Here is a 13,741-nt window from a genome sequence, read left to right as displayed (position 1 = left end):
TATGTATATTTTTGAAGGGCCCACATAGGTGGTATGAGGGATAAAGCGTAGAGCCTCATCTTAGTAAAGCATGTGTCTTACCACTACATTCTCCATGTTACTGTCTAAATGTTTCCTCATTACATTTAACTTTAGAGTTGGGGAGATAGAAGAATGGTTACCCAAAAGACTTTCATGTCTGAGGCTCCAAGGTCTTAAGTTAAATCACTATAAGCCAGAGCTGAGCAGTGCTCAGTGTTTGACTTTGTATGTGTGTGGGGAGAAAGAACTTATAAACCATCTTTTTAAAATTATCTTTATGTGGTTTCTAGGATTAAACCCAGAATTTCAAGCATACAAGGCATATGCTCCACTGCTGACGTTACTTCCATAGCCTTAACATTTCTTTCTTTCTTTTTTGCCTCCAGGGTTATCACTGGGGCCCGGTGCCTGTACTACGAATCTACTGCTCCTGGAGGCTATTTTTTCCCTTTTGTTGCCCTTGTTGTTTATTGTTGTTGTTGTTATTTTGTTGTTATTGTTATTGGATAGAATAGAGAGAAATAGAGAGAGGAGGGAGAGACACCTGCAGACCTGCTTTATTTCTTGTGAAGTGACCCCCTGCAGGTGGGGAGCTGGGGGCTCGAACCGGGATCCTTTTGCCAGTCCTTGCGCTTTGTACCATGTGCACTTAACCCACTGCACTACCACCCAACCCCTTTTTTCTTTCTTTTTTAAAAATTATTTTTATTTTTAATGCCACCAGGGTTATTGCTGGATCTTGGTACATGCACAGTGATATCCAGCACTACTGGAGGCCGTTTTTTCCCTTTCACCACTCCTTTATTTGATAGAACACAGAGAAATTAAGAGGTAATGGAGAGAGAAAGAGAAATACCTACAGTACTTGCTTCACCACTCAGTGAACCCTCCCGCCCCGACCCCTGCAGGTGAGGAGTTGGGGCTTGAACTCAGGTCTTTGTGCAAAGTAATGTGTGCAATTAACTAGGTGCTTCACTGCCTGGCTCCTGCATTTTTTTTAAATATTATTTTAACAGGAATTATGCACAGGCAATTTTTGTGTGCTTAAAACCTTTGAGTAATCCTTGACATATGTCACTTTGTATAAATTGAAGATAGATAGCCTGATGGTTTGATTTTGATATAATGGGAAATTATCACCACAATAGCTTTAGCTAATAGTTATTATCCTCATGCAGCTAATAACAAAAAGTGAAGGGGCCAGGTGGTGGTGTACTCAGTTGAGCACACACACTACCATGCTCAAGGACCTGGGTTCAGGCCTTCCCCCCAGCCCCACCTTGTCCCCACCTGCAGAGGGCAAGCTTCATAATCAACAAAGCAGTGCTGCAGGTGTTTTTCTCCCTCTCCCTCCCCTCTCAATTTCTCTGTCTCTACCCAATAAATAAATAAGTAATAAGTAAAGAAAAAATCTAGGGTTTCTGCTTGTGATGACAACTTTTAGGGTATATCACTGCTTTCCTACAGACCATGACACAGTGTTTACTGTGGCCAATATTGAGATTTTTTTTTTTCCAAGAGCACTGCTCAGCTCTGGCTCATGATGGTGCTGAAAATAGAACAGGTTCTTGAAAACTGATTTTTTTTAAATCAAGAGACCATCTTGATTCTTTTTATTTATTTATTGGTATTATTATTATGATGATGACAATTGCCTCCAGGGTTATCTCTGAAGCTTGGTTCCAGCACTATGAATCCACTGCTCCTGGCAGCCATGTTTTCCATTATATTGGATAAGACAGAGAGAAATGAGGGGAAAGGGGAAATAGAGAGGGAGAGAGAAAGACAGACACCTGAAGACCTGCTTCACCACTTGTGAAGCATCCCCCCTCCAGCAGGGCTTGAACCCAGATTCTTGCATGAGTCCTTGCACTTCGTACTATGTGCACTTAACTGGGTGCACTACCACCCGGCCCTGAAAATTGTGATATTAGGGGAAATTATGTATACTGAAACCATTTTTTAAAAACCAGAGTTCTGCATAGTTCTGGCTTATGGTGGTGCCGGGGATTGAACCTGGGACCTCTGGTGCCTCAGGCATGAAAATCTTTGCACATAGCCATTGTGCTATCTACTTAGTCCTGAGGCTCCTTTTGGATTGCTTGGTTAAAAAAGTAGCATCTCCCCCTTCACACCAGGTAGGTCTATTTTCTTTTTACCTAATGACTAAGTCATCTGTTAGGTGATGTTCTGGACAGTCTCCTATCAATTTTTTTTTTAACCTATGGTTTTAGCATCCTTAGGTAATGCAATTATTTTCCTGGGGACCCCACTGTGTTTTACCTCCTATCTTATCTGTAATAAACAGACTTTATTGTTTGAAATAAATCGTGGAGAGCCTGTAAACATCCGTGATCAGTGCTTCTGCATCTGGTTCACTGCAGGCGCTTAATAATGACATCAGTTTCAAAATCATGGCTACAACCTCCTAACCACAAACATAAACTTTCTTCATAAACTCAGGCCACCCCCTGCTCTTCAAACAGTGAGATCTGGCTGAGTAGACAATGGGTTATTTATAACTTGGATTCCACACTTCTTAAAGCAGAAACAACACATCAGGAAATAATTGCAGAACACAGTATATGGATATATGTTCTCCTGCCTTCGAAAGTGAAAAATGAGATTGAGTATACAAGCTATCCAGTCCTCAGCCTATTTATTTATTTATTTATCTTACCAAAGTACTGCTAATCTCGGATCAGGCTGGCAAGGGGGGTTGAACCTGGGACCTCAGAGCCTCAAGCATCAGTTCTTTTGCATAACCATTATGCTGTCTCCTCTGCCCTCTTATCAGCCTTTCAGATAAAGTAACTGTGTGTGTGTGTGTGTGTGTGTGTGTGTGTGTGTGTGTGTGTGTGTGTGTTAAAATGCAGAGAGAGAGAGAGAGAATAATAAAAATGCTGCCAATAATTTAACAATCCAGTTGAAAAGGCTTCCAAAGGTGGTAACTTTTACCTTATCTCACACCATCCTCACGAGGGCGCTGTGATGCCTTGCTGGGGCTTCGTCAGAGCAAACCTGGGAGCTCTAACTCTTTCTTGGCCTTATGATTCCCAAATAAAACCTGGAGCCCCTCGGAGAGGCGAAACGCCCACACCACAGTCATGCACAGAAGCATTTAGCACAGTGGCGGTCGAGATTTTAGAGCCTGGGAACGCTAGAGCTGGAGGCGTGGCGGCTGGCTGGCTGGCTGGCTGGATAGGGAATGTCTCTGGACAGACACTGAAGGTCTCCAGACAGTCTGGGAGCAATCAGAAGGAAATCAGAAGGGCTAAAGTCAGGGAAGAGGGCTAGGGAGATAGCATAATGATTATGCAAAAACTCTTTCATGCCTGAGGCTCTGAGGTCCTAGGTTCAATCCCCTACAATCCTCTGGTCTCTTTCTCTACCCTTCTCTCCGTGTCTCTCATTAAAAAATAAATTAAAGAGAGAAGGCAGGACCATAGGAAAAACAGACAAATATATAAAAATATAACAGTCTGGAGTCGGGTGGTAGCGCAGCGGGTTAAGCGCAAGTGGCGATGTGCAAGGACCGGCTTAAAGCATCCGATTCGAGTCCCCCGGCTCCCCACCTGCAGGGGAGTTGCTTCACAGGTGGTGAAGCAGGTCTGCAGGTGTCTATCTTTCTCTTCCCCTCTTTATCTCCCCTCCTCTTTCCATTTCTCTCTGTCCTATCCAACAACAACGATATCAACAACAATAACTACAACAATAAAACAACAAGGACAACAAAAGGGAAAATAAATATTTTTTTAATTAAAAAAAAAGAGTCCTAGGCCCATCCTCAATGACAATAAGATTGTGATTAACTCCTTAATAGGAAATTTTAGTTTAAAAAGACACCACCTGAATGTAAATTGGTCCAACCCCTGTGGAGAATCTGGAGAACTCTCAGAAGGCTAGAAATGAACCTATCCTATGATCCTGCAATTCCTCTCCTGGGGATATACCTATGTTCTTAGCAGCACAATTTGTAATAACCAAAACCTGGAAGCAACCCAGGTGTCCAACAACAGATGAGTGGCTGAGCAAGTTGTGGTATATATACACAATGAAATACTATTCAGCTATTTAAAATGGTGATTTCACTGTTTTCAACCCATCTTGGATGGAGCTTGAAGAAATCATGTTAAGTGAAATAAGTCAGAAACAGAAGGATGAATATGGGATGACCTCACTCTCAGGCAGAAGTTGAAAAACAAGATCAGAAGAGAAAACACAAGTAGAACCTGAACTGGAGTTGGTGTACTGCACCAAAGTAAAAGGTTCTGGGGGGGGGGGAGAGTACAGGTCCAAAAAGGATGACAGACGTATTGGGGGTTGTATTGTTATGTGGAAAACTGAGAAATGTTATCCATGTACAAACTATTGTATTTACTGTCAAATGTATGACATTAATCCCCCAATAAAGAATTTTTAAAAAAATAGAAAAAAACACAAACACACACACACAAGGGTGCTTAGTGCTTCTGTAAAAGACTTTCATGCCCTGAGACTCTAAGATCCCAGGTTTAAGGTCCAGCACAACCATACCTCAAATTTATACAGTGCTCTGGTATTTTTCTTTGTGTCATTTTGTATCTCTTATTAAAAATATATATATATTTAAAGTTGTAAACTTGGAAATAGAAAAGGTTGAGCATGATACCTTGGTTTTCACTCTCAGTAATCAACTGGGGAGGGGGAGTGGACAAGGCTTCAGAGACCGCATTAGGGCCATAATATAAATACAAGAGAATCTCAGTGGACAGAGACTTTTTCTTTTTAAACCAGCTCAAGTCTGGTTTATGGTGGTGCCGGCGATTGAACCTAGGACCTGAGAGTCTTTTTTATATTACCATTGTGCTGTCTCCACAGTTCTGGACAGGCACTTTGATTCAAGGACTCGCTGTGTGTAGACAGATGGTGGGTTTGAATGGCGGAGGCGGCAGTGGGCAGGAAGCCAGAGAAGGAAAGGACGAATGAGGGGTGAAGGGTTCAGCCAGAACGTTCTCACCCGGGAAGTTCTTGGTAGTTATGGGGGGCGGAGGGAGAGGGGGCCCGCGTCTCTGATCGTGGGGTGCCTGGACAGCAAGTGGCCACGTGGGGAGAACGCAGGCTTGGAAACCAAGGGGCGGGTCCGCAAGTCTGGCGCGTGGGGGGGCGGGGTCGCCCCCGGACGTCTGCAGCTCCCAGCCCCGCCCCACCCACCCTCGGGCGGGACCTCCCGGCCGCCACCCCCGGGAGAGAACCCACCGCTCAGGCTGCGCGTCACGGGACTCCCGGGGCGGGACCGGTCCCGGGGAGCAAACCCCCCCTACGCACACGCCCCTCCTTCTAGAGCCGGGTGGGGCCGAGATCTTAACCTGCTGCTACCTCCGAGCTGGCCTCCAAGTGAGCGCCGGGACAGGTAGGGACCCAGATGGAGATTCGAGGCCGGTCCCTTTTCGCAGCCCCCCCCCCCCCCCCCCACTGGATGGGCTTTCGGCCCTGGCCCTGCCCCGAGGGGCCCTCACCCCTGGCCACCCCGGGCACCTTCCAGCCTTTCTGTGCCGAGTTACCCAAAGGCATTTCAAAGTCCCAAAATAAGATGGAAAGGGCTTTCTTTGCTTATGAGATGGGGGAGGGGGACCTCCGAGCCCAGACACCTCTCCCCCAACTTTGCCAAATCCGTGAATCGGAAAATTTGGAGCGCCTGCTGCTTCTTATTTAGCAGCTTGGGCACATTCTATGTTTCCAGTCTCCGTCGCTCCTCCCCACTCAATTTTTCTTCTTCTGCCCCTGGGCTGTTTCTCCCTCCCCAATTTCTTCTTCTGGCGCAACTTTTGCAACAGTCAGGACTTATTTCTGAACACACCCCGGCTCTTGTTCCTAAGACTTGATGCAGCGGCATCTGTTCTTCACTCCAGATTTGGAAAGGCTGCGACCGGATGGACCTCGCTGGCCACTGAATCGCGGCCCTTTTTAAATGTCCCAGCAACTCACTAGAACAAAAGGCGACTCGGGGCGCTCGGGGCTCGGCGGAGAGACCCAGACATTCAAACAGCGGCCCCTCCTCCCCATTCAGGCCAATGAAATGTGTGATTACATTCGGCTTTTTTCAAAAATGGTTAGAGTCGCTTGCGAACGGTGGTGCGTCGATTATAACTTTTTCTGCTGCTTGTTTATTATTTTATGACTTTTCCTGCTCTTTATTCCCTTCTGGTAGTGGCTTCCAAATCTATTTATTTATTTCAATATAGTTTATTTTCCCTCACTCCCCCCCCCACACACACGCTTCTTTCTTTCTTTTTTAATTTTATTGGTGACTTAATGTTGATTTACAAAACTATGAGACGGCAAGGGTATAATTCCACACCATTCCCACCACCAGAGTTCTGTGTCCCCATTCCCTCCATTGGAAACTGCAGTAGCTCTTCCAAGGTCACAGATATGGGTTGACTATTATTTCTTTTCTTTTTTAATTATAGAATCTCTTTGAACATTTTTTATCTTTATTTATTTGTTGGATAGAGACAGTCAGAAATCGAGAGGGAAGGGAGGGATAGAAAAGGTGAGAGACAGACACCTGCAGCACTGCTTCACTACTTGCGAAGATTTCCCCCTGCAGGTGGGGACTAGGGGCTCGAACCTGGGACCTTGTTCTTTGTAACCTGTGCACTCAACCAGGCGAGCCACCACCTGGCCCCGTTGACTATTATTTCTATAAGTATCTGTTTACATTTATACACATTTGTCCATTTTTTCTATGGTCCTGCCTTCTCTTCCTTTGTAAGTCACTGAATATATAGTCTGTTGACCCCCCCCTTTTTTTTTTTTGCAAAGCCTGAGGAATCTGCTTTAAAATTATTTTTAGGGTCAACAAAAACATATCCTTTGGACAGTGCACTGCTTTGCCATGTGCATGATAATATATATATATATTATAGTGTTTCTGTGTGTGTGTGTGTGTGTGTGTGAGAGAGAGAGAGAGAGAGAGAGAGATGGAGAAGGGGCAAGGGTTGACCCTGGAGCAGTGAAATCACACATGGGAGAGGTCCGCGAGCTACCAAAATTAAACAAGACAAAAAGCTACAAACACTCATGAGATAAGGGGGAGTTGTTCATGGGCTGAATGTTAGGTGACAGAATGAGATTCTCCCAGTAAGTCAGTCGGGTTCATCCCACCATAATATAGACCAGTGGGGCATCTGTTTTTGTTTGTTTGTTTGTTTTTACCACAGTACTGTTCAGCTCTAGCATATGGTAGTACAAGGGGCTGAACCTGGATTCTTAGGGCTTCAGTCAAACTAACAGTATTCGTTTGGGCTGTGAACCTGTGTACATAGATCTGTGTGGATGGATGGGGTTTGCTTCCTTTGGAAAGATCCTCAGAAGAGGAATTGCCAGTCATAAGATAGAGTAGGTCTAATACAACTCTCTCTCTCTCTCTCTCAAATAAATGTGCTCCAGTATGGCATATTGTAGAACACACAAAGTTGTTCATTTTACTTTTTTTTTTTCCAGCCTTTCTGGTTGATGAGACTTGCATGGTGGAAATGTCCAGTGGGAAAATGTCTACGGGGAAAAGATCGGTGAAATAGCTCACTTGGATAGCTCTCTGCTTTGCAATATGCATAACCCAGGCTCAAGCCCAGCCCCCACTACAGTGAAGGAAACTTGGGAACTGTGGTCTCTTTCACTCTCTCCCTCTGCCCCACTGTCTCTATCTAAAACGAACAACCAAACCAGAACCATACATAAAATGAGTGGTCCGGGAGATGGCACAGTGGATTAATCACTGGATTCTCAAGCATGAGGTTCTGAGTTCAACCCCCCACAACACATGTACCAGAGTGATTTCTGGTTCTTTCTCTCTCTCCTCCTATCTTTTTCATGAATAAGTAGATAAAATCATATATATATATATATAATTTATTTATTCCCTTTTGGTACCCTTGTTTTATTGTTGTAGTTATTATTGATGTCGTCATTGTTAGACAGGACAGAGAGAAATGGAGAGAGGAAGGGAAGACAGAGAGGGAGAAAGACAGACACCTGCAGACCTGCTTCACCACCTGTTAAGCGACTCTCCTGCAGGTGGGGAGCAGGGGGCTCATACGGCAGGATTCTTGTGCCGGTCTTTGCGCTTTGCTCCACCTGCGTTTAACCCACTGCGCTATTGCCCAACTCCCGATAAAATATTTTTTTAAAAAAATAAAATAAAACATGGAGGGAATAAAGTACAATTTAGAGAAACTGAGAACAAGATGAAGACGTGCACAGTGACATAAACCCTGGAGTCCCCTACAAATCCAGGTTCTGCCATTTAGGTGCCGGAGACCTTAGTTCCTTTTGTCCCTCTGCCAAAACTCAGTGTCCTAAGCTGAAAGACATCACCTACTCCATGCAGGTTAGTTTCTGAGGCTCCTGATTAGTTTCTGATGGTGTGTTTGAGGGGCACTGGGGCCTCTTGCATACTCAGTTTCACTGTGTTCTGTCTGACTATTCCTTTCTTTTTTATTTCAGAGAAAGAGGAAGAGACAGCAAGGCACAGAAACTTCCTCCCATGCATTGGTGCTCCCATACGGTGCCAGGGATAGAACCCAGGCTGTATGCATAGCAAGGCAGGCAGGCACTCTACAGGTGAGCTACCTTCCAGTCCTCCCGCACCTCCTTAAGGACCTCCCAAACACACCGGATGCTCACGTTCTGGGCAGGGGGGTTTCCCAACTACCATAGTCTGCTCACCTGTGCATGACTGCTACACATTTGATCCGAACTGTTCTGGGGACTTTATCTTGTTTCTACAAGTGGATTTTGAACCTGGCGTTTGCTCTTGCTTTCTGTTTTATTTTGGATAGAGGCAGAAAATGAGTGATATAGGGGGGCAGGGGTGGATAGTCTAATAGTTATTGCAAAGATAGTCTCATACCTGAGGCTCTAAAATCTCAGGTTCAATCCCCCTGCACCACCATAAGCCAGAGCTGAGTAGTGCTATGGTTGAAAAAACGGGGGGGGGGGGTCAGACAGGAAGATAGAGAGACCTGCAGCACTACTTTACCACTCCTGAAGCCCCCCCTGCAGGTAGGGACTCTTGAACCTGAGTCTTTGTACATGGTAGCCTCAGCCAGATGAGGCTTTTTAACATTCATTAAATGGCCCTGGTCTTGTCAACAGTATATTTTTCTCCTCTTCCCCCATATTTGCTTATTTCTTTTATTTTATTTTAAATATTGTATTTCTTCATTCATTGTATAGAGACAGAGAAATTGAGAAAGGGGAGATAAGGAGAGAGAGGCCTGAAGCACTGCTTCACCACTCATGAACCTTTTCCCCTGCAGGTGTGGATTAGGGATCCAGGTCCTTGTGCACTGGAACATGTGTACTCAAACAGGTGTGCCACCATCCTGCCCCCTTTCATCCAGTTACTTCCCAAGCATGTGTCTCCTCAGCCCACATTCCTGAGGCTTCAAGTGACAGTGACGGCGAGGTCCTAACATGTGCAGGTCCAGTAGCCTAGCTCATAGCTGTGTGTGTGAGCTGCTAATCATAGTAACAGTGGTCACGATAGCAGCTAACACGTGTGCAGGGCTCAGCCTTGAGCTCATTAAACTTTCCCTCAACAACAAGAAAGAGGAGGGAGTGATTACAAGTCTGCAGTGTCAGGGGTCAGGTGATCGCGCACAGGGATAAGTGTACACACACACACACACACACACACACACACACACGTCACCATGTGCAAGGACGCAGGTTTGAGGCCCCAGTCCCCACCTGCAGGTGTGTGTGGGGGGGAGTTTCACCACCTGTGAAGTAGTTCTACAGGTGTCTCAAAAAAAGTAAAATAAATAAAGAGGAGGAAAAATGGCTGCAGGAGCGGTAGTTTTATCTTGCAGGTACTGAGCCCCCAACAATAACCCTGGTGGCAAAAACAAAACAAGCCAACAAGCAAAAAAACAAGTCCACAGTGTCTTATCCAGAACTCTTGGGTGGGTTGTACAGAACCAGTCTGCTGCTGCTTCAGCTTCAGCTTCTCCTTCTCCTTCTCCTTTTCCTTCTCCTCCTCCTCTCTCTTCCTTCTCCTCTTCTTCTCTTCCTCCTCCTCATGCTCCTTCTTCTTACTCGATAGAGACAGGGAGAAACTGAGAAGGGAGGGGGGATAGAGAGAGAAAGAGAGACAAAGAGACACCTGCAGGTCTGCTTCACCACTTATGCAGCTTCCCTCCTACAGGTGGAGACTGGGCTCTTGAACTTGGGTTCTTGCACATTGTAGCGTGTGCTCAACCAGGTGTGCCACCCTCTGGCCTCCAGAACCCATTCTGTACATGACCAAAGACTCTTCATGGGGCTGGGGGAAATCATGTAATCAAATGCACTAATTTGGTTTGTTTGTTTATTAACACAAAGAGAGAGAGAGAGAGAAGAGTGTGGGGTGGGGGAGAGAGATAGAGAGGGAAAGAAACAGCAGCATCACTCTGGTAGACACAATGCCAGGGATTGAATTTGGGACCGAAGAATTTCAAGTTCAACACTCTAGTCACTGCTCCTTCTCCCACACTGCCACATTAATTACTTTTTTAGAGATGACTTATTATTATTATTATTCTTTCTGAGAAAAAGACCAGAATACTGCTCTGTCCTGTGCAGTGCTGGAGCTAGGAGCCTTGTCCTAGTACGTACAACAGACTGTGCTCTACCTGCTTAACCACCTCCTTGGTCACCATATATACATTTCTTCATGAAAAGAAAGCTCCAGAGGGCCAGGTGGGGGAGCACATGGTTAAGCGCACACAGGACAGTGTGCATGGACCCTAGTGCAAGCCCCTGGTCCCCACCTGCAGGGGGAAAGCTTCCCAAGTGGTGAAACAGGGCGGGCTTCAGGAGTCTCTGTCTCCCTCTCTATCTCCCCCCCCTTATTTCTCTTTGTTGCTATCCAACAATAAATGAATAAATTTTAAAAGATTTAAAGGGAAAAAAAAGGAAGCTGGGAGTCGGGCGGTGGCGCAATGGGTTAAGCACACGTGGCACAAAGCGCAAGGACCCGTGTGAGGATCCTGGTTAGAGCCCCTGGCTCCCCACCTACAGGGGAGTCGCTTCGCAGGTGGTGAAGCAGGTCTGCAGGTGTCTGTCTTTCTCTCCCCCTCTCTGTCTTCCCCTCTTCTCTCCATTTCTCTCTGTCCTACCCAACAACAACAACATCAATAATAACTACAACAATAAAACAACAAGGGCAACAAAAGGGAATAAAAATAAATAAATATTTAAAAAAAAGAAAAGAAAAATATGACTTAAAAAAATCTTTTAAAAAAAAAAAAAAGGAAGCTTCAGATATTTCATTCTTGGGGAATGCCCAAATCTCCTGTCTCTAGTTTACTCTTGTATGATATACTTTCAGTTGAATAAACTCTCCTTGCTCCACTTACAGAGGAAGAAAAAAAAAAATCTGGGGCGGGGGTAGATAGCATAATGATTATGCAAAGAGACTCTCATGCCTGAGACTCCGAAGTCCCAGGTTCAATCCCCCGCACCACAATAAGCCAGAGCTGTGCAGTGTTCTGGTATTTGCCTCTGTGTCCTTCTCTCTCTGCATCTCTCTCAAAAATAAAGTAAATAAAACACACAAAAAAGAAGAAGATAAGAGGGAGTCGGGCAGTAGCGCAGCAGGTTAAGTGCACATGGCACGAAGCACGAAGCTCAAGGACCGGCATAAGGATCTCGGTTCAGCTCCCCACCTGCAGGGTGTCTTTTTTTAAAGGAAAGGAATGCAAGTGTATGCTCTGTGTGATAAATAGGGCCTCCTGGGCCAGCAGAAAAGTTCCCCTAGAGCGAGTGCTTCTTTACCATGTGGAGACCCAGGTTCCAGCCCAAGCCCCACCACATCGAGGGAAACTCTGGTGCTATGTGTCTTTTTAAAAATATTTTATTTATTTTATTTTTGAGAGAAGTGCAGAGAGAGAGAGAGGGAGAGAGAAACACCAGAGCACTGCTCAGCTCTGGCTTATGGTGGTGCGGGGGATTGAACCTGGGATTTAGGAGCCTCAGGCATGAGAGTCTGTTGGCATAACCATTATGCTGTCTTCCCCACCCGGTGCTGTGTGTCTTTCCTTTCCCTCTGTCAACCCAAAGTGGTCAAACCCTGGTGACAACAACAACAAAACAAATAGAGGGGGTAACAGTGATTATGCAAAAAAGACTTTCCAGCCTGAAGCTCTCAAGTCCCAGGCTCAGTCCCAGGACCACCATAAACCAGAGGTGAACAGTGTTCTGGTTAAAAACCAACCAAGAAACAAACTGCTTCTTTGGACTGGTACTGATACGGTTATACAAAAACAAAAACAAAACAACCTTTCATGCCTGAGGATGTGAGATCCCAGGTTCAATCCCTAGCACACACCAGAAGCCAGAGCTGAGTAATACTCTGGTCAAAACACACACACACACACACACACACACACACACACACACACCACTCTCAAACAGGACCTCCTCTCATTTGGAGATATATATATTCTTTCTGGCCCCCTATCCCTCTCTCCCCCAACTCTCCTCTTCAGAGAAGTCTCAGTGCCTGAGGTCTGGGTCCTCTGTCCAAGGTCATGAGTTAGCCCGCAGACTGCAGCAGTGCTGCCAGAATAGATGCGGCTCCACCTCCCTCCAGTGCTGCTTCTGCAAGCTGTCACCAGCAGTTAGTGCTCAGGACGAGTGTCCCTTGCAAACCTCACTATGCCCTCTCATCCAGAAATGTCAGTGCTGCCTCCTGGGAATGAGATGATGCCTGTAGAGAATTTTCCAACGTGCCTGACACAAACCAAGTGCTCCTCAAGTGACAATCAGTATTACCAGCAATCAGACTTATTTCCTTTGCCACACAATCCATGGCATTCTTTGATGGCATGAATATTTTCTTAGACTCTCAATATTTATTTATGGAAGATAGAGGGAAAAAAAGATGTAGAGAGACCAGAGCACTATCAGTTCTGGGTTGTGGTGGTGCTGGGGATTGAATTTGGGACTCACAACCTCAGGCAAGAGTCTTTTGCATAACCACTATGCTATCTCCATGCCCCCCCCCACTCTCTCTCTCTCTTTTTTTTTTAAGTAAAAGTGTGCAATGCCTAGGAGGTGGCACAATGGACAAAGTGTTGGACTCTCAACGTGATGTCCCAAGTTCAATCTCTGGCACCACATGTGTCAGAGTGATGCTTTAATTCTCTCTTTCTTCTCTCTCTCACTAATATAAATAAATAAATAGGCAAATCCCTTCAGCCTGGGAGGTGGTGCAGTTTCTAGAACATTGGACTGGAAAGTATAAAGTCCTAAATTCCATTCCCCATCGTCACGGGTGTCAGAGTAGTACTTTTCGGGGTCTCTCTCTTTCCCTGTGTTTTTAATAAGTAAATGAATATATATGTTAACTATTAAATATGACTTTTAATTTTTTTATATTTATATATTTTACCTTTTGTTGCCCTTGTTTTTTTATATTTGTTGTAGTTATTATTGTTGTTGTTATTGATGCTGTCATTGTTAAATAGGACAGAGAGAAATGGAGAGAGGAGGGGAAGACAGAAAGGGGGAGAGAAAGACAGACACTTGCAGACCTGCTTCACTGCCTGTGAAGTGACCCCACTGCAGGTGGGGAGCCGGTGGCTTGAACTGGAATCCTTAATGCCAGTCCTTGTGCTTCGTGCCAGACTTTTAATTTTTAACATGTATTTATTTTTTTGTATTTGATAGAGATAAATTGAGAAGGGAG

At 45.2% G+C, this 13,741-nt stretch overlaps 1 protein-coding gene across 5 annotated transcripts in view; it reads left to right on the top strand.

Annotated features, from left to right (window-relative positions):
* Positions 1 to 8,511: 8,511 nt before the first annotated feature.
* LOC103114323 (F-box only protein 17) overlaps positions 8,512 to 13,741 on the top strand; it is a 40,017-nt gene continuing 34,787 nt past the window's right edge. For 4 of the 5 annotated variants that reach the window (XM_060185899.1, XM_060185897.1, XM_060185900.1 and 1 more), the window contains exon 1: positions 8,520 to 8,628. The gene's annotated coding sequence lies outside the window, so the exon portion shown is untranslated. Of the gene's footprint in view, positions 8,629 to 13,741 lie in introns of all 5 variants that reach the window. The other variant, XM_007523974.2, reaches the window with a different exon arrangement.

Source organism: Erinaceus europaeus, chromosome 2 (genome assembly GCF_950295315.1).
Source record: "Erinaceus europaeus chromosome 2, mEriEur2.1, whole genome shotgun sequence".
Taxonomy (NCBI): Eukaryota; Metazoa; Chordata; class Mammalia; order Eulipotyphla; family Erinaceidae; genus Erinaceus; species Erinaceus europaeus.
This window is presented reverse-complemented; position numbering and strand designations above follow the sequence as displayed.